This window comes from Onychostoma macrolepis, chromosome 14, assembly GCF_012432095.1.
Source record: "Onychostoma macrolepis isolate SWU-2019 chromosome 14, ASM1243209v1, whole genome shotgun sequence".
NCBI lineage: Eukaryota > Metazoa > Chordata > Actinopteri > Cypriniformes > Cyprinidae > Onychostoma > Onychostoma macrolepis.
Window position 1 is genome coordinate 32,100,849 of NC_081168.1, and position 21,377 is coordinate 32,122,225.

Below are 21,377 nucleotides of genomic sequence, written 5' to 3' on the forward strand. Positions count from 1 at the left end.
GATTTTCCACATTTTTCCGTTAAATATCATAATTTTACAAATCATGATGCAAAACTGTATATTAATATTCTGTCAGTCACAGACAATCGGTGTGTCATTATTGCAACATGGGCCCATTGGAAAAATGTGTCTTTGCCTATATTTTTGTAAAGTCCAGAAGCGCACCTGTCAGGACTGGATGTGATCACTGTGCTCTCAGCTTCTACTGTCGCTGGTCAATCGCTCTAGGAATTGTTGTTTATTTGTCATGATCTCAAGCTGGTTTTCTGCCCAGATCAGTGGAGGGTTCCAGCATTCAGATCTGCCCTGTCCGCTCTGGACGTGTGCTTCTCTCTGACCGTCAGCTGCTGGACTGATTACTGCTCATGAACCCTGTCTGTCCTTGACTTCACTCTCATCTCATCCTCTCGCACTTTCGCTGATTTCCGACCCCGACCCCTGCCCGACTGTCCTCCCGTCTGTCCTTTCTGTCAAGACCACCCTACATTTGAGCTTGACATTCAATAAAGCACCTCTCTGCATTTACAGATCCTGACACATATCTATTGTACCCATACACTTTACTGCAGCTTACAGCTGAAATGATTAGTTTATCTCAGTAACTTGTGCTTTTTTATAAATGTCTGTATTGCAAATAATCATGTTGATAAATAGATTTATAGTGCATTTCCTAAAACACTGTTGTCTGTTCAGTGTGAGCAATGCAATGGTGAGAGACACAAGCATTAGCAAACCTTAAAGAGCTTGTTCTTACAGAGACCGTAATGGGAATAAACACCAACACATTTTTTTTCTGTATTTCGTCCTTGCTTGCTAGCACACCAATACCTCAGACTCACACATTATTTAACCACGAAAAGCAGAAATTGTGATGGTGTTCATGTATGATTGCTGTTCACGTTATGTTTTGAAATATGGCCAATATCAGATCGAAGTCCTGGGCTGACCTGCATGCTCCAAAGAATATTAACAAAGACGGCACACAGCTCACCGTCGAGAGCCGCTGAAGTCAGTGTTCACACATTCATTTATAAGCAAATTCATGCGCAGGCAATCAGGTGGACAAAGACACTGATGAGGAAATAATATTTAAATATCTACAAAATTATGCCTCAGGTTTTGCTTGTATAGCGGCTGTCTGCCATATTCACCAGTGACCAATAACTATACCTGTATGTAACATCTTTGGAGTGACATACATGTAAAAGTGACATAAATTCCAATATGACACGTTGCAAAACATCAGACCGGTATACCAGTACCACATGAGGAAGTGGCTCAAATCAGAATCACACACACAAAAGAAAAAAAGTTAAATAACCAGCAAAAAAGAAGCGAAACAAAAACAAATCAGAAATGGGAAACATGGCATGGATCAAAAGCATGAAGAGTGATTGCAGAATGCTTTTAGAATGGACTCATGTCTCTGACTGCTATAGGGGCTCTTCAGCCCGTGAGAGTGAAGGACAGTGGCTCAGATCCTGACGCGAGTGCATCGGCCTGGTTATGAGCTCAAAACACTTTTATCATAGTGCATCATTTGTAAACTAACACATTTGGACATTTGCATCACGTAACCAGCTCTGTAGCGCACCCGGTACAGCACTGCACTAGTGTGCTTCTGCTTCTGCACCCCATACATACATACATGTATCACATATATACTGCAAATTGATCATGTGTGAAATGGGTATTACAGAAGAGAAGCAGAATTAAATCCAGGCTAACGCTGGAATGACATGATTCACCATGAGAAGCACAGCAGAGGGTTTATGGGGTCCACAGAAACTACATCCATTGGGTAGGGCCAGCCTTTAAGGGGCTTTAAGGGTATGGAGGACACAAATGTCTTGCTAAAGCTGAAGAACATTGATCTAGGTGACATTTATGCACCAATTATATGGTTTTCTGTGGCCATTATAATTCTGAGGATTCTACGAAGCCTTGGTCAAATGTCTTTGGCGGCTGTGGCTTTCGATATGATTTGGACGTATAGTCAGTGTTGGGGAGTAACTACTTACATGTAACAGAATTACGTAATTTAATTACAAAATAAAAGTAATTGTAATTAGTTACAGTTACTAAGAAAATATGTGTAATTAAATTACAGTTACTTATGAAAATGTTAAGGATTACAAAGGGGGTTACATCTGATTTTTTTTCACACACACTCCCACATACAGATTTAATTGTTTTCTTTCATAAATTGCAGTGACTGCTCTAAAATTTATAACATGCTTATCCGATAACTCTTATACGTTTTATGTATATGCTTAATTTTCTAAGATTATCTGTTTTTTCCAAGGCATTGATAGATTCCAGTGTTTCCTGTCATAGCTATGCAAAGATTTGATTTAAAAAAATAAAATAAAAAAACAGTATCATAGCTATTAAACTATTTCTTGTTATGATTTTAAATCTGTATTTAAACTCAGAATGAATTTAAAGTAAGTCTGATTGTGTGGTGGCTGTGCTTTAAAGGGACATCGAATGCCTATTTTCCACAAGTTGGTATGATTCATTAGGGTCTTCTTGAAATGGTCCCAGTGGTCATGAAAAAAAACACCCTTTTAACCTTGTCAAAAACAGCTCTGTTCACAGCGACTCATTTCGGTGCATAACTCTTTACATGATAATGAGCCCTACTCACCCCGCCCCTCTCTTCTGTGGAAGAGCAAAGGCGATTTGCAAATAATCATAAAAAATATGAAGTGTGAGACTTACTTCTTCTGGAGGTGCAGCTGGATCATGAACAATGGGTTCTGATCCATCCTTGAGTTTTAACTTTTTAACAAAACCTGCTTTGAATTGTCCCTCATTCAGAAAGCAGTCTGGAGTAAAATGATTTGCGCAGCCAGACATAAATTAATTTAGTGAAAGTGAAGTGAAGTGACGTGGCCAGATATGGTGACCCATACTCGGAATTTGTGCTCTGCATTTAACCCATCCAAGTGCACACACACAGTAGTAAATACACACACAAACACACACCGTGAACACACACCCGGAGCAGTGGGCAGCCATATTGCTGCGCCACATGGGGAGCAGTTGGGGGTTTGGTGCCTTGCTCAAGGGTCTCACCTCAGTCTTGTTATTGAAGGTGAAAAAGAGTGCTGGTATTCACTCCAAAATCAAAATGGCTTGATAATTGAGACTGTTTTGGTTTTGGGGGGATTAAAAAAAGGTGTTTTTTTTTGTTTTTTTTTTTATCATTGTAGGGTGGTTGTGTCCACACACTGCTAAGATACATTTATATGCAAATAAAGATATTTTGCATCCAATGTCTCCTATAATATTAAAATATTATAATCTTAATTCAAGTGGCGAAAGATTTCGTAAATCTGACAGTAATCAGTGTTGAGCACATGATGTAAGGTTAACCCTGTCTGCTTTACATGTTTGAAAACGATTAACAGTTGAAAACATTAGAAATTTAGAAAAGTAATCAAATGTAATCAGTTACATTACTTTAATAAAGTAATTGAAAAGTTACACTACTTATTACATTTTAAGTATGGTAACTTGTAATCTGTAACCTATTACATTTCTAAAGTAACCTTCCCAACACTGCGTATAGTGAACATCAGGGTACATTGTTCTGTCCGTTACTTTTTACATGATTTAATATGTGCAATTAATTTGTCATTAAAAACATCTTTAACTTGTTGTAAATCACTCAAACATGATTACTCAGTAGCCAAGATCACTCTGGCATCCAATTTTTCAACATTTTATTGATGTACTACTGAAGAGCAAATGCTCTAAATCAACTCTTCCAGATATGTGTGTGGTATCATGGAAAGATAAAAAAAGGCTTTATAATGTTCGTAAAAGCAACCACACAGTTACATTTAGGCGATGCACAAAAAAGACCAAGGATACCAATGTTTCCCTGTGTTAGAAAACATTGGTGCCCTGCTTGATTTAAGAGCTTTAAACCCAGAAGAACTTGAATAAAAAGAACAGCTGCACACTCCTGAAAGCATGCTGCACAGAGACGTTTTCATGTAAAAAGCTACAAGAAGCTATATGTATGAGCGTGAGTCAAGCTGCATGTCTGTTTATGGGTGCGTTGTTACCAGCCGAGAGCCCATTAAGCACTCTTTTAGGGGATGCACTGAAAAATTCAAAGACTTTTTCTCAAAGCTTTCCCAGGAAAGAATACATCTACAATAAGCGAGGCCACGGCTCTTCATGAACAACCTCTGTGCATCAAACTTTCTGCTAGAAGCTGAGCTCACTGACGATCTAATTTAGCCTTCTACAGTCTTCCACGGTATCTTTGCAGAAACATTTTCAAACAGCCCGTCCCCTGATGCTGCTAAACATATCCACGGTTTAGCGCTGTAGGATTTGCTCCCGACGAGCTGCCACACACACGGCTATTCTCAAATAAACAGGTGCAGGTCTGAGGCATTCACAGTGTTCGCCGATACAGGCTGCCATCTGCTCCGGCAGCATTAACTCTGGAGGAATTACCGCTGATAGAATTCCCCGGTGAGTGCAGCTGAAAGTGAATTCTGTATTGAGGTGTAACACGCAGGACTGACTCCATCTGATGTGGGCTGAAGCCAGAACCCTCGTGGGAACCCTTTTGTGTTCACTTCTACACCAGGGTATCCAGCTAACCTGATCAATGCTTCCCCGCTCAACAGTCTTCTACAGCTTGCAGGGAAAAAAAGCATTGGGGCCTTTTTTCTTTACATTATTCAATATTGTTCAGCTGCAAACAAACTTGATTTTTACACTTTTTTAAAGAAAATGCAAGTGTAATCTGTGCAAAACTCACTGCCACAGTGCTTTTGTGTTGCTAGGCAGTTGCTAAGGTGTTCACTATATGGTGATCGGGGGGGGTTTGGTTGGCTGTAGAGCATGTTGTCAGTTTTCATCATCCACCATGAAGGGAAGGTTGATATCTTATGCAGAGTTCACACTGCATGATTTTATGATTTGCATGATTGACTTTGTACCTTCAAAAAAATATATATTTTTACAATTATTCTTTAAAAATTTTCCTTAAAATAAACAAGAATTTTTAATAAAGCATGATGTGAGTTTAATGGGAACAGGGGTGTGCTTAAAGGGTACGCAAATGTACCCATTAAGCACAGCCGGACTTTTTTAATTTAATGATGTATATCTTAATTGAAATGCTTTTGTCATTTAAAATAAAATAAAATATTTTTGTGTGAGAGATTAATATTTTATTTTAACATAACTTTTTGTACTGAAACCAATATCTTGTGCACTAAAAATGTCTCAGTGTAGATTTTGGTGAGCTTAATAGGTACATTTACCCGAAACAATATTTAATTTACAAAAAAATACTAAGAATCAAAATATTCTTTACCTTGTGAACTGCTTTAGTTTTGAGCACGAGATACAGGAGGAGTGAATTTTTACGCTATATATTTATTCTGGGTAAGAGATTGCAAATCAAAACCAGACCAATCAGCTGTGAGTAAAGACATATCTGACACGATAAACTCACTCCCCCTGTATATCTTGCTCTAAATTAAAGCCGTTCAGAATCTATCATGAGCTCAAATGCATTTAAAGGCTTTGTGAATGAGGCCAATGGAGAACATAGACTAGACACAAGACACAAAACCTTGACCCTATGCTTCAAATAAAACATCCACAACAGACACACAGATCCGAAAATAAGCAAGAGTGACAGGATTGTGACAATACTACAGATTAAAACCATAGAAAGGTGTCCTGACAAAATTATTGAAACAAATCCCACAGTGCCATGCACACACTATGACCATCTAAACAAATATACATGAATGGAGAACCATATTCCATCTATCACCTACTCGCCTATGCATATGTGATTCCATTCTCAACTCCCCCATTATGGCAAATACAGTATGTATGTATGGCTCTATCATCTATTCTGACTTGTTTTTAGGTCTATGATTAATTTGCATTTTATTGATATTTTGGCTAAATTTGAAGGTTACTTTTCACCTGTCTCAACCAGAAGTAGATTTGATGATGGACTACTCAAAGGTGGTTGGCTTGATGGGATCTCTGAAAGTAATTGGTTATATTTGCAGAGGGGAGTTAAGCTTCATATAGGTAGCCACCCTTGTTGGCCACGTTTTGGCTGCAAGTATATTTAAGGCCTCATACATTCTGTAAAGTTTCAGGAGCAACAACCATATTTAAATTATTGTTCTGTTTGTGCAATGACTGACACAGTCGTAAATAACCATAGCAGTGTTTTGGTGTCTCTAGAAGCAACATTTTTAAGAGTTTAACCACTTTGGTATTATTTATTTTTTGACCAAAGTTATTGGTTATTATTAGCCACCAAAGAATCATTATGCCAATTTTAACTAACCCCCCCCTTGGCAGAGGTGCTGTGTTTTGTTTATGCTCAGAAGGCTGCTTACCAGAGCACTGTGTGCTGACATGACCCATAATATAATATCCTTGGGCTTAACTCATAAATCGAACCACTTATAATTTAACAAGTTAATAAAAGGGCCAGTGGGATGCAATCTGATGCTCCTATTTCCAAAATATAACATTTGGACTTATTTAGGTTTATTCGTTTATATGCTTGTTTGTTTTGCAGCACTGTTGCATTAGACCCTAGGCCACAGGGCTCCTGAAATAAATTGTGGATAGTTAAATTAACATAAAAATTAATTGGAACTAAAGGAGAGGAAATTCCTTACTTCATGAGATCCAACATTTAAAGCTCTTTTTTTTTTTTAAGTATCCTTTGTTTCTGTTACAGGCCGAACGAGACGTGAGGTATGGAGATCCATGTGCAATCTTTTTATTAATAAACAGTCCAAACAGCAAGACGATAGGGCAATCCAAAATACACAAGCAAGAATAGAACACAGGAAAATAGGCAAGGCAAGGCAAGACTAAGACTCAGACTCAGAAAACTAGAAAAGGCTCTGACAAATAGCTATCGCTAGGAGAGAGATAAACGCTATACAATACTCAGCAGTGAGAAAGAGGAAGTCGATGGCTTATGTAGCATGTCTGATTGAATTCAGCTGTGTACATGTACTCAGCTGTGTATGTGCAATCAGTGCAATGGATGATGGGAACTGCAGTCCGGAGTGAAGTGCAACAGTTAGTGTGGTGCAAGAGTCCAAAGTAGTGAGCGACCTCTGGTGGCAATTTGACGGAAGGGCACAGACCAAATTCATGACAGTTGCCTTAATGAAAAGTTTTAATAGTTTTTCATAAAATCCTTATACAGAAGCTGTCACGTGTCTACCCGTCCGAAGTTCCTGTCTGTCCTTATATGGTTTAGTTCCTGTTCTCATTAGTTAATTATCTTTCATTGTCCCCACCTGATTTGAATTATGTTGTTTGCTCTTTTGTTCCCATTCATATAAAAGTCCTCAGTTCTCCCCTTGTATTTGTCCGATCTCAAGTTATTAAATGGGAAAAGTGAGTTGATGCTGTTTCGTTCTCCTGTCTTTCATTTATAATTTTACTACAACCACACACCCGTGACAGAAGATCGGACCGCTATCAAAAATGGAAGTCGTCGGCCGCACCAGCCTGCCGCCGCTGATTCCGGACCACCGCCGTCTGCGGCTGGTCCCGGCCCGCTGGACAAATTTCAGGCCGGTTCGGCTGCCAAGCCCGCCGCCGATCGCGGCTCACCCAAGCCTGCCGCCAAGGAGTATGGCAAGCTCGCTGACAGAGGCTGAAGTACCTGTAGGACCTCTGGTGGAGTATGAGGGGATGTCATACCTACCAATGCCAGCTCCTCGCAAGTGCCCACCTGTGCCAGCTCCTTGCAAGTGCCCGCCAGTACCAGCTCCTCCCAAGAGCTCTCCTGTGCCTTCGCTGGTCCCGTCCAGTTCTCCTGTGCCTCTGCTGGTCCCGTCCAGCACCCTATCTCCGCGCTGCCAGAGCGCATCCAAGAGTTCGCGCTTCAAGAGCGCCCCCCCAGTGCCTGCGCCACGAAAGCTCCCCCAAGAATCTGCGCTTCCAGAGCGCCCCCCAGTGCCTGCGCCATGAAGGTGCCTCCCTAGCCCCGCGCTGCCAGCATGCATCCAAGAGTTTGTGCTTCCAGAGCGCCCCCCAGTGCCTGCGCCACGAAGGCGCCCCCAAGTGTCCGCGCTTCCAGAGCGCCCCCCAGTGCCTGCGCCACGAAGGCGCCCCCAAGAATCAGCGCTTCCAGAGCGCCCCCAAGAGTCTCCGCTGGTTCCGTCCAGCTCCGCGCTGCCCGAGCGCCCCCAAGAGTCTCCGCTGGTTCCGTCCAGCTCCGCGCTGCCCGAGCGCCCCCAAGAATCAGCGCTTCCAGAGCGCCCCCAAGAGTCTCCGCTGGTTCCGTCCAGCTCCGCGCTGCCCGAGCGCCCCCAAGAGTCCGCGCTGCCAGAGCGCCCCCAAGAGTCCGCGCAAAGACTGAAAACCCCTAAATTCACCTTTAAAATTTTTTTTTTTGGGGGGGGCTATTCCCCTGAGAATCCTGCTCCTTCTTGGGCGCCCAAGCTCCCTGCTCCGTCATGGCCACCCGAGTCCCCGGATCCGCCATGGCCTCCCGAGCTCCGCCATGGCCTCCCGAGTCCCCTGCTCCGCTATGGCCACCCAAGTCCCCTGCTCCGCTATGGCCACCCGAGTCCCCGGACCCGCCATGGCCTTCCAAGCTTCCTGACCCGCCATGGCCGCCGGAGTCCCCTGACCCGCCATGGCCTCCCAGAGTCGCTGTTCCGCCCTGGATGCCTTCCCCTGTATCCCTGTCCGGCACCGGCTTCCAGGGCGCCCACCCCCCCTCCCCAGTGGTATTGTTACGGCACAGGATGCGCCTTCCAGGAGGGGGAGTTACTGTCACGTGTCTACCCATCCGAAGTTCCTTTCTGTCCTTATATGGATTCGTTCCTGTTCTCATTAGTTAATTATCTTTCATTGTCCCCACCTGATTTGAATTATGATGTTTGCTCTTTTGTTCCCATTCATATAAAAGTCCTCAGTTCTCCCCTTGTATTTGTCCGATCTCAAGTTATTAAATGGGAAAAGTGAGTTGATGCTGTTTCGTTCTCCTGTCTTTCATTTATAATTTTACTACAACCACACACCCGTGACAGAAGCATTAGTAAGATCTAATACTAATATTAGCGTTAGTAAGAAAACAGCATTCTAAACACATGTAGAAACTATTAAAACAACATCTTTAAAATGTTCATAATAGTATTAATTAGAATAAATACCTTGCTGCCAAAGCACCATATTTCTTCATATTAAAACACCAAATTTCAATGTTTCTAAGGTAATCTAACTATTACTTCCACCACTAAATATTTCTTTGCAAATAATCTTCCTGACTTGTCTCAACTCCTCAGCAAACCACCTTAGAAAAACTTGATGTTGCAACAGAAACTATGGACTCTCTTTTTTCTAGCACACCTGTTTCTTTGTACTTAAAGAAGAGTATGGAGGTCTGTGCCCATAGCCTTGTGGTTAGTGCGTCGACATATAGCACAACTGCGCTCACGGCAACTTGAGTTCGATTCCTTCTATCCTCCTTGTGCTTTCCTGTCAGCTCTCAACTTTCCTCTCACAATAAAGGCATAAAAAGCCCATAAATATAACTTTACAAAAAAAGAAGAGTATGGAGAATAGTCCCACGCTGTGGTATAATAACCACATCCATACCCAGAGGGAGCATCCCGTAAAAGGAGCGCAGATGGAAGAAAACAAAACTAGAGGTATTTTGGATTGCATGGAAGGATAGTATTTCTTCCTACAGAGTGGCTTAAAACTGATAGATCTGCTTACTTTTCACCTCTTTTAGAAGAAAAGAAACACAACTTTATTTGATACAGTGGCTACATTAACAAGAAATATAACATTCATAAAGTTCATACATTTCACAATAGCACAACAGTAATGACTTTATGAATGTTTTTACTTATAAGATTGATACAAACAGAGATAAAATTATAGTCAAGTCAAGTCAAGTCACCTTTATTTATATAGCGCTTTTACAATACAGATTGTGTCAAAGCACTTAACAGTATCAAATTGGAGGATAGAGTGTCAGTAATGTATAATGATGAGATTAAACACTCAATTTTCAGTTAAAGGCATTTCATTATTGAATTCAGAGATGTCATTGTCTAGCTCAGTTTAGTTTAAATAGTATCTGTACAATCAAATCGGCGATAATCGCTAGAAATTAAGTGTCCCCAATAATAATATTATAGCCATGCAAATATCTGCTGCAGTATTGCATCAAACTGTAGATCCCCAGAGGAACAATTACATTCATTATCTGCTACAGGAGAAGAAGAACTGCCTAAAACTGCTAAATCATACAAATCAACAACATGTATGTTATACCCTGTATGTAATTCCTAGTAAAAATAAATAAATAAATAAAAAATTATTGACACAGTGACTGATATAAAATTATAATTAAACATTATTTGGAGTGTATTTCTTAATAGTGTGCCTAAAACGTGTTGTGATATCACTATTATGATCTCTGTATAATATCAGTCTTTAAATGCAATATTTAAAGTGTACCTGAAAATAAACTTGCAATAGTTCCACTTCAGCAAAATCAAATATACTTAAGTATATATTTAGTTGGACCTGAGCACTGTTTCTGCACAATTAAAGCGCATTAAGTACAAAATTAGTTGTTACAATTTAGCAGACTTTAAGTATACCAGTTTAGTATACCAAAAGTACAACTGTAGGGTATTTTTATTAAGCATGTATTTGGAGTATACTTAGCACAAAATAAATGTATTTCAAATACATTTTAGTATATATATATATATATATATATATATATATATATACACAGTGGGGCAAAAAAGTATTTAGTCAGCCACCAATTGTGCAAGTTCTCCCACTTAAAAAGATGAGAGAGGCCTGTAATTTTCATCATAGGTATACCTCAACTATGAGAGACAAAATAAGGGGAAAAAATCCAGAAAATCACATTGTAGGATTTTTAAAGAATTTATTTGCAAATTATGGTGGAAAATAACTATTTTGTCAATAACAAAATTTCATCTCAATACTTTGTTATATACCCTTTGTTGGCAATGACAGAGGTCAAACATTTTCTGTAAGTCTTCACACGGTTTTCACACACTGTTGCCGGTATTTTGGCCCATTCCTCCATGCAGATCTCCTCTAGAGCAGTAATGTTTTGGGGCTGTTGCTGGGCAACACGGACTTTCAACTCCCTCCAAAGATTTTCGATGGGGTTGAGATCTGGAGACTGGCTAGGCCACTCCGGGACCTTGGAATGCTTCTTACGAAGCCACTCCTTCGTTGCCCGGGCGGTGTGTTTGGGATTATTGTCATGCTGAAAGACCCAGCCACGTTTCATCTTCAATGCCCTTGCTGATGGAAGGAGGTTTTCACTCAAAAAGTGCTAGAAAAAGTATATTAGTGCTGTCAATTGATTAAAAAATTTAATCACGTTAATCACAGTCATGAACTGTGATTAATCATGATTAATCACAAATTTAAAATACTAGGATTTACCTGTAAATGTGATGAAATAAAGAAATGCATGACAAACTAGTTTAAGGAAACAGAACCTTTCACACTTCCGCCAGGTATGAGACATAATCCTTATTATTCTTTTATCATTATTCTTTTGTTTTTATTCAGCCATTATCAGCCTTTATACTGGCAATAAAACGTTTACCAAGCCACATCGCTTCAATCCCAGTATACATTTACACAACTATTATCAAAAGTATTTCTAAATAAATACAAAACATTCTTGCGACCTTACGTGAAGTATTATCACAAAATGCATTATGAAGAAGAATTGGACCTGTTCTGCAGCTGCATTAGAGCTAATATTAGCATAATGCTTCATAAGACAATTCATGAGATTAATAGTACAATTTTACTCAGAACTCACTTTAAACCACCATCGAGTGTTTGTAATAACTTCCTTTTGCGATCACATGTGGAATTTGGTCGTTTACTGTTGTTAAAATATGCTATTTATAGCCTTTTATATCGCTTCACAAATTAACATTTCGGATGTACACATTCATCGCAAGAAAATCACATACAAATATCCTATCTTAATCGTGTGTTTATTATCTTATCTATAGTGGCTGTTGTCATGTTTATTTCTGCTGTGTAAAAGCCTTAACACGTATGCTCTGCTGAAACTCACGTTGTTTGATGTTACAACAGCCTCTCCGTTCTCAAGTTGCCAGGGACACATTCCAAGTATAATACACATTAGTAAAAGGATCTATTTTAATTTTTATTTGTCTATATACACCTTGGGTGGCCGTGAAAAAAACCGCAACCCACGGCTCTGTAATTTTTGCCGCTATTGTATTTTCAAAATAGCCCACTTGTGCCGCTGCCCTGGCAACACTGGTTCACTGTACCCTCATCACACAATGATAGATAAGAAGTTGGGGTCAAACCTTATCAAACGATTAATTTCCGTTAAAAAAAATATTAACGCGTTTTTTCACTAGGGATGTTATTAAAAGATGTTTGTAACAACATACATCCCCAAGTTTTCAGAATCATGCTGGCATTAGTGGATTTGTGTTGGCATGCTTCAAATCGTACTTATCTGACTGTTATCTATTTGTAGCAGGGTGGTTATCCCTGTAGGTTTATTACACAAACCCCAGCTGGTCCAAAATGCAGCAGCTAGAGTTTTCTCTAGAAACCAAGAAGTATGACCATATTAGCCTGGTTCTGGATCTTGCTGTTTACATATGAATCTCTGAATGGTTTTGCTCCTCAGTACTTGAGTGAACTTTTATCACATTATAGTTATTCACATACACTGCAAACTCAAAATTATGACCAGCTGATAATACCTAGAATATAAAATTTACTGTGGGCAGTAGATCCTTTTCCTATTTCGTGCCCAAACTCTGTAGCAGTCTTCCTAACATTCTTCGTGAGGCAGACACACTCTGACAGTTTTAAATCTAGAATAAAGACCCATGTTTCATCATCATAAGTGACTATTGTATTAGTCTGTCTATCTCAGCCTTATCCCAAGGTTACTGTGGTTAGCCGGATGGTGGACCAGATGGTGGACCTGTACCCAGGAACGACCACAACATAGCCCTTGAATATCAGTGAAGGCTATGACAATTAGACAAGCCATCAGTACAGATCCTCAGACCTCGGTGACTGCACATACCCTGAGGACAGATCCTCAGCGAAGACCTTGGCGTCTAGACAAGCCCTCGGCACAGATTCCTACGGCCAGCTATGAATGTGTAGTGCCAGGACCAGCTGGGACTATAATGCAGTTTTACCATGAAGGACGTTCATTGTGCTTATGGCCTAGTACTAATAAGCCAATCGTCTACTACTGGTGAAACAGCAGCTCTACCTTCATGCTATACTACAACTTATACTCCAGCAGAATCGATTTACTGTTTCCTGATCATCATGGTGAAGCTGCTTTGACACAATCTGTATTGTATAAATCGCTATAGAAATCAATGTGACTAGACTTCCATGTCTTTCCTGTTCCAGAGAATCCAATAATACAACATTCTAAAGGCAAGAATGATCAATCGATTTATCTGTTACCAAAATTCTGTAAAACAAATATGGGAAAGTCCAAACATGTACTAGGCTTTTCACCGTGATGACATCAGCAACTGAAGGCAACCCACATACTTATACTTACAAGAAAACCAACACGTACTATTACAAATGTCAATCACTTGAGTAGTAGCCAGGAATGATTATATGGCAACTGTTGTAATTATCTCAGTCATGCCTCTGGAACCGTCAAGTGGTAAACACTTATGACCCTAATTACTGCTGAATTTGGGTGCTGATTTTAGGTATGTGGCCGAATTCACAGAAAGAAGTTAAGAAAATTGGTGTTTTGGCTTTGGTGTTGTCTGACTGTATGGTGGTTCTTACAAAGGTCTTGTCCACACTATGTTTTCATTTGACATATTAGTGTGGCTTTCCGTCGACACTGTGACGGCGTTTTTGTCAAGGAAAACTGAGTTTTTGGAAAATTCTCTACAGAGTGGATAAATTTGGCATCAGACATCAGACAGTTCAACATGTAAGTGAAAGGTGGGATATTTTCCTAAATAAAATTATCCTATCAGAAGAACTGCATGAAAACGTATCATGTCTTTTCCGTCTGTATCGTCTCAGCGAGTTTTTTTGAGGCTTTATGTATGCACAGTAAAGCAAACTTAACGTTTTCTGACATTTCAGTTTGGATGAAACTTTTGGAAAACACTTGAAACCGCTAGTGTGGATGGGGAGCATTTTCAAATGTATCCGGATTAATGTAGACATAGCCTAAAGACTCAATGATCAACTTTAAAACAGTCTTTAAAAAAGTATTTTAGTGGTGCCTGCATATTAACGTGATTACGATAAGTGCACATACCATTGTAGGATCTCCTTTCAACAACACACAAAATAACTGCAGAACAGCACATCCCTTCGAAGAAGTTAAGAAGTCTTCTCTCAGCCCTCTGTGGTCGTAAAATTAATGAATGATCAACATAGCGCCCAATCGTCTCGGCTGGCTTCCTGTCCTGCTCTGCTATCTTCTCATGAGACCCATAAAGACAATGATAGATTTGAGAAGGGAAGGACTCCATGCATCTGGACTCATTTAAACACAGAACTTCAGTGTTGTCTCTGACTAGCTCTAGCATAAATAAAAAATCTGATAACACAGAAGAAAGGAACTTCTTATTTGGAGATAGGCCAGCGACAGACCCTCCTGGATCCCATGACCGTTTAACGCATAAATTGAGGATTTAATCAACAGAGGAAGACTGATTTACAAGAATACGTCTGAGTGCTGAAGATTAGCAGATCTCCTCAGAAATGACATTCTGACCTCAGGGCATCTCCTCTTTTCCCAATTCACCCTGTGTGTCTCTTACAGATAGAGAAACACACAAACTTTTCTGACTTTCTGCTAAATGGACAATCAGTAATTACTGCTGCTATTAAAGCAATATACTCAATAGACAATATATACTAATGTTGTATTTTATTTCTTTTATAAGCTTGTTGTGTTATTGGAATCTATTATATTTTTAATCTTTGCCGTATAACTTTTCCCTTTTAAGCAAGATCACCAGTGTTTAGTATGGTATGAAAGCTTGTGTTATTAGCAAGAACTCGTCGTGAATGAGAAGTTGATGTTATATACCTTGAGCTTGTTACCATACTTTATAGAAGTATCAAGAAATTCTTACAGGACAGTTTCTCTTGTGACAGGCAGAACATTAGGGTAATGTATGCATGGAAAAGGAACCGTGCGGGGCGGGGCTCTGGCCAGATGAAACCCGCAGTTTAATTCCAACCGCAGCCATGTCAGATTGTGTAAAGGGCTTTTCTGATTCCCGTGGTCTTATCCCGATGGAGCATTTTAATTTATAATTTAATGTATTTTTTATATTTGTGTTTTATTTATTATGTATTTATTAAATGAATATGATTTATTAATTTGCTATAATTGTAATGTATAGTTTAATGCATTTATTGTTTCTTGGTCTATTTTTATAATATATATTTGTTTGTTTATTATAATTGAAATTTATAGTTTAATTCATTTAATATATTTCTGTTTTATATATATATATATATACACACATATATATATATATATATATATATATATATATATATATATATATATATATATATATATGATTTTATATATATATATATATATATATATATATATATATATATATACACTATTTATTATTTTAGAATGTATTTATTAATTTTTTCATATTTGTATATTATTATGTTTTCATTAAAATTTTAAATGTATAAATGTATTATATTTCTATCTTTATATTGTTGCAATTTCTAACAATATTAGTATTATGTAGTTAGGTATTTTATTATATTTTTAGTTATTTTGTTATATTTTTAGTTTTTATTGTTTAGGTGTCCTGGTCTCCGCTGACGATCAGGGCTGTAGACATCATCTCTTGGTGCTGATCCACCATCTGATCGGATACGGACTGAGAAACAGAATAAGAAAGAAACAGACAAATATTAGCGTAGATGCCATTCTTCTTACGATGTAACGAGTACATCGTGTGTTATAATATTATCAAATGGCCAGAGTTTTGAGAACGCAGTGGACGTGGAGGACTATAATGTGATAAGAGCTTGCTCAAGTACTGAGGAGCTAAGCCAATCGGGGCTTTATAAGTAATTAACAAGATTTTAAAATCTATCTGATGTTTGATAGGAAGCCAGTGCAGTGTTGACAGAACCGGGCTAATATGGTCATACTTCCTGGTTCTAGTAAGGACTCTAGCTGCTGCATTTTGGATCAACTGTAGTTTGTTGATCAAGCGTGCAGAACAACCACCCAATAAAGCATTACAATAGTCTAACCTTGAGGTCATAAACGCATGAATTAGCATTTCTGCATTTGACGTTGAAAGCATAGGTCGCAATTTAGATATGTTTTTGAGATGGAAAAACGCAGTTATACAGATGCTAGAAACATGGCTTTCAAACGAAAGATTTCTATCAAACAGCACACCTATGTTCCTAACTGATGAAGAGTAATTGACAGAGCAGCCGTCAAGTGTTAGATAATGTTCTAGGTTATTACATGTGGGGTTTTTAGGTCCGATAATTAACACGTCTGTTTTTTCAGAGTTTAGCAGTGAGAAATTACTCATCATCCAGTTTTTTATATCGACTATGCATTCCGTTAGTTTCTCAATTTGGTGTGTTTCACCGGGCCGCGAAGAAATATAGAGCTGAGTATCATCAGCATAAAAGTGAAAGCTAACACCATGTCTCCTGATAATATCTCCCAAGGGTAACATGTAAAGCGTGAAAAGTAGCGGCCCTAGTACTGAGCCTTGAGGTACTCCATACTGCACTTGTGATCGATATGATACCTCTTCATTCACTGCTACGAACTGATGGCGGTCAGATAAGTACGATTTGAACCATGCTAAGGCACTTCCACTAATGCCAACAAAGTTTTCTAGTCTATTCAAAAGAATGTTGTGGTCGATAGTGTCGAATGCAGCACTAAGATCCAGTAGAACTAATAAAGACGATCAAATGATAGAAGCAGGTCATTTGTAACTCTAATGAGAGCAGTCTCAGTACTATGATACGGTCTAAATCCTGACTGGAATTCCTCACAGATACCATTTTTCTCTAGGAAGGAATATAATTGTGAGGATATTACCTTTTCTAGTATCTTTGACAGAAAAGGGAGATTTGAGATCGGTCTGTAATTAACTAGATCTTTGGGGTCAAGTTGTGTTTTTAATGAGAGGCTTAATAACAGCCAGTTTGAGGGTTTTGGGGACATATCCTAATGACAATGATGAATTAATAATAGCCAAAAGAGGATCTATGACTTCTGGAAGCAGCTCTTTTAGTAGTTTATGTTTGTTTTCTTCTAGAAGATACGAAAAGTAATCAGATCTAGCAGTTTTTAATGCTTTTCTGTAGGATAGGGTACTTTCCCGCCAAGCTATACGAAATACTTCTAGTTTTGTTTTCCTCCAGCTGCGCTCCATTTTCGGGGCTGCTCTCTTCAGTGAGCGTGTGTGCTCATTATATCACGGTGTTGGACTCTTATCCTTAATCTTCCTTAAACGTAAAGGAGCAACCGTATCTAAAGTGCTAGAGAAGAGAGAGTCCATAGGAATCAGGCAACAGCCAATCATCGGAGGGCATTCCCAGTGACGTCACCCAACGACAGCGCAGCAGCCAATCAGCAGCCTCGGGGTTCCCTCAAGCAGCCAACCAGGGAACGAGCCAGCTGTCACCTCAATTCGAACGCAAGTAAAACAAATCTCCATATCCTGCTGAGCTGGTCGAATTAATCTTTAAAAGTAAAGATAGTAAATTTATCTGCTTGTGACTTCCTCAAGTTGAATTTAAAGAATTCTTGGAAAACAAGTATTAGAACTTTGGGAACTTCATGCGAATGCAATAACTCCTGACCTGTGTGTATGTGTGTGTGTGTTAATCAATAGGTTTAGTTCATGTATCATAGAGTAACAGTTAGCAAATAAACTTTGTTTCATTTATAAAGAATCCTTGTCTCGTGAACTTTTCAAGTCTAAACATTTGCCAAGATCTCGTGTTACCTTGCTCATGGTAAAATTATAATTTTGTTTGAAAATATCGTTGGCCACGAATAAGTAAAATAAATTGATAAGACACTAAGTTCGACTACGACGCTGGACGTCTAAGTTGATAAGGTGTAAATTATTTGAATCAGATCAGTTTAATCACATCAACCCGAATCGATAAGATTCAATTCCCAAAAGGATAAAATAAGAGTTAATTCTTACACTATTTCTGTTGTGACTGGGAGATGTAGCTAATTAGTTATCCTGAGGACCTCTGTTGAACCCTACAGTCAAGGCATGTCCTAACCTTGAGAATTTCATCTTTGTTGCCAAATACGGTGACCTCAGTTTTGTCTTTGATTAACTGGAAGAAATTTTGGCACATCCAAGAGTTTCATCAATACACCGGCACAGGTAGTTGGTGGGGTAGTCATTCGGAGACAGGGCCATAGACACGGGTGTAGAATACATGGGGGACACGAGGGACATGTCCCCCCAACTTTTAATAACGTGTAAATTCATCTCCCGCACTTTTCAGGCAAGTGTGTTCACATAGAGGTTTTCAAGGGCTGGTGTGAATAAATATAGCTTTAAATTCAAAGACACAGGATAGTCTGTGCATGAACTGATGTTTTATTTGGACCCAGAATGAGGTGAGATGAATATTACAGAGCGCTAAACAATCTCATGTAGTGAGATTATACTCGAAGCCAGAGGGTGCTCTTGTGCAGAAAGTGCAAGATGGACTCATATAGAAGTAATAACTTAAGATGTACCAGGCAATCCCTAATATTGACAAAAACATCCAGCTATCACTGTATGATCTGAATAAAAGACAGAAACTTTTAGAAACGTGAAGACATCAAACACACTACTGTGACAATATATGGTTTATTTGTGTTTTTTAAATCTCCAGGTAATAAATAAAGTATATGCACAATGCAGTGCTAATTGACATAGCATTTATTACAGTATAGAAACTATTCCAAATTATGTGATAAAAATAAATAAATAAAAAGTATATAAACAAATTATTATTGGTTATTGTCCAGCAGTGTAACTGATTTTGTAGCCAATTAAAAGCAAGAAATAAGAGAAAAATTAAAGTTTCCTATATAGAGAACTTTACTTTTTCTCTTATTTCTTGCTTATACTGTATAGGAATATATATTACATTACTGTCCCCCTCAGTTCTGAAATGATGGCTATGCCCCTGCAGTAGATCTGGGTTTCATCTACATTCGTTCTTTCTCATTATTGCATATACAGGTTGAACAAGAGTGGTGCAAGAATTGAGCCTTGAGGGACTCCGCATGTCATGGACGTCCACTTAGACTTATGGTCACCTTTACTCACATAATAACCTCTCCATTCTAAGTATGACCTAAACCATCTGAGGATGTTCCAGAAAGCCTGACCCAGTGTGGCAGTCTTTCTAGAAGTATGTTGTCACTGACAGTGTCTAACGCAGCACTAAGATCGAGTAGTACAAGCAATGATATTTTGCCAGAAACAGTATTTAAGGGAATAGGCCTATCATTTATTATCTCTATGACCACTGTCTCTGTGCTGTGATGTAGTCACTCAACCCAGCTTGAAATGGATCGACTTAATGGTTGGGTAGTGTGTAATGCCCGGTCTTCTTCAATATTTACAGATTAGTCTGTTAATGTTCGATTGTAATTGAGTATTTGCATAGTCTGCTTAGACTGAAAAAGTCTGGTAGAGTGTAATCCAGCATTTGGGGTTGATTGTTGTAGCAGTGCTTCTCTAAGCAAGCTTGAGCATGCCAACAGTTTCAGCTCAGCTATAAGCTTTCCTGTAGCTCAAATAGTAGAGCATGGCGCTAGCAACGCCAAGATCATGGGTTCGATTCCCAGGGAAAGCAAGAGCTGATCAAATGTAAAAACTGTAACTTGAATGTAAGTCGCTTTGGATAAAAGCGTCTGCTAAATGCATAAATGTAAATGTAAATGTAAGCACGCTAAAACCTTTTCTAAGTCAATGCTTATTTAAAGCCTGAATCTAAAAATCTAGTTGACCTCAGTCAATGAGTAGTCACCTATCCTACACAAACCAAAAGTATTTTTAATATGCTTGTCATATGAATGTATAAAGCATATATACTGAGAATTACTGCTAATATTAAATGTAACTGTATTCTGTGCTGCAGCCTGGAATCATAAATCACAAGGTTTGTTCATTTGGTCAGAGAAAAACCGGTCCCTAACCGAGTCTGGTTTCTTCAGAAGGGTTTTCCTTTATTTCCGTCACCTGATGGAGTTTGGGTGTCTTGCCACTGTCACCTTTGACTTTTAGACAATTAGCATTCAGAAAATATATTTGATTTGACTGACACTACTGGATGAGAACAAAACTTTCAATGAACAGAGTTTGAAGTCGTTTCATAATTGATGAGCATTACAACACTGCTACTGTTACTAAATTGAACTGAACCAGCACTGAGCTAAACTGAGCAGAAAAAGGATGCTATTGTCTTCTGTGCTGTTTCATAATTGAATTTTCATCAACTATTAAAGGGGTCTTATGATGCTTTCTTAAAGATCATTATTTTGTGTATTTGGTGTAACAGAATATGTTGACATGCTTTAATGTTAAAAAAAAATGTTAAAAATTATTTTTCAAATACTGTACATTATTGTAGGTCCTCTATGCACCGCTTCTCTCAAACGCTTCGTTTTCTACAAAGTCCCTCCTTCCGACAAGCGCGGTCTTCTCTGATTGGCCAGCTGACACAGTGCATTGTGATTGGCCGAACACCACAAGCACTCGTCGGAAATGTAACGCCCCTTTCGATAATCGTGAGCTTCAACTTTCAAAATAAAAGTAATGACAGTTAATAATGTCCGTAGTTTTACCATCAGTTCAAGCCCGAGAGGGGAAAAGAGTCGCGTGACAGACAGTGATGATGCTCATGTGTATTTGCACACAAGCCACGGTTAAGACAGCTGACTCCACTGTGATGTGACCCTCTCTCTCTCTCTCTCTCTCAATTCAATTCAATTTTCAATTCATATAGCTTTATTGGCATGACATACATCCATATATATTTATATAAACATTAATGGTACTACTAATGCAGATGTGTTCACTCTTTACTTCTTAGTTTATGGCATTTATAAATATGCTGTGCTACCAAAGAGGAAGCAGGTCCTTCAGCAAGTAATATTCCTAGTTTGTCATGTTCATGGAGTGACTGGAGCTCAGGAATAATCTGCTGTATTTGACTGTACAGTGCGTCTCTTAAGGACGTGTATTTGTCACAGCGGAGGAGGAAGT

At 38.9% G+C, this 21,377-nt stretch overlaps 1 protein-coding gene across 2 annotated transcripts in view; it reads right to left on the bottom strand.

The window, feature by feature from the left end:
* il1rapl2 (interleukin 1 receptor accessory protein-like 2) overlaps window positions 1–21,377 on the bottom strand; it is a 297,022-nt gene that overhangs the window by 233,891 nt on the left and 41,754 nt on the right. The gene's annotated exons all lie outside the window — the stretch shown is intronic.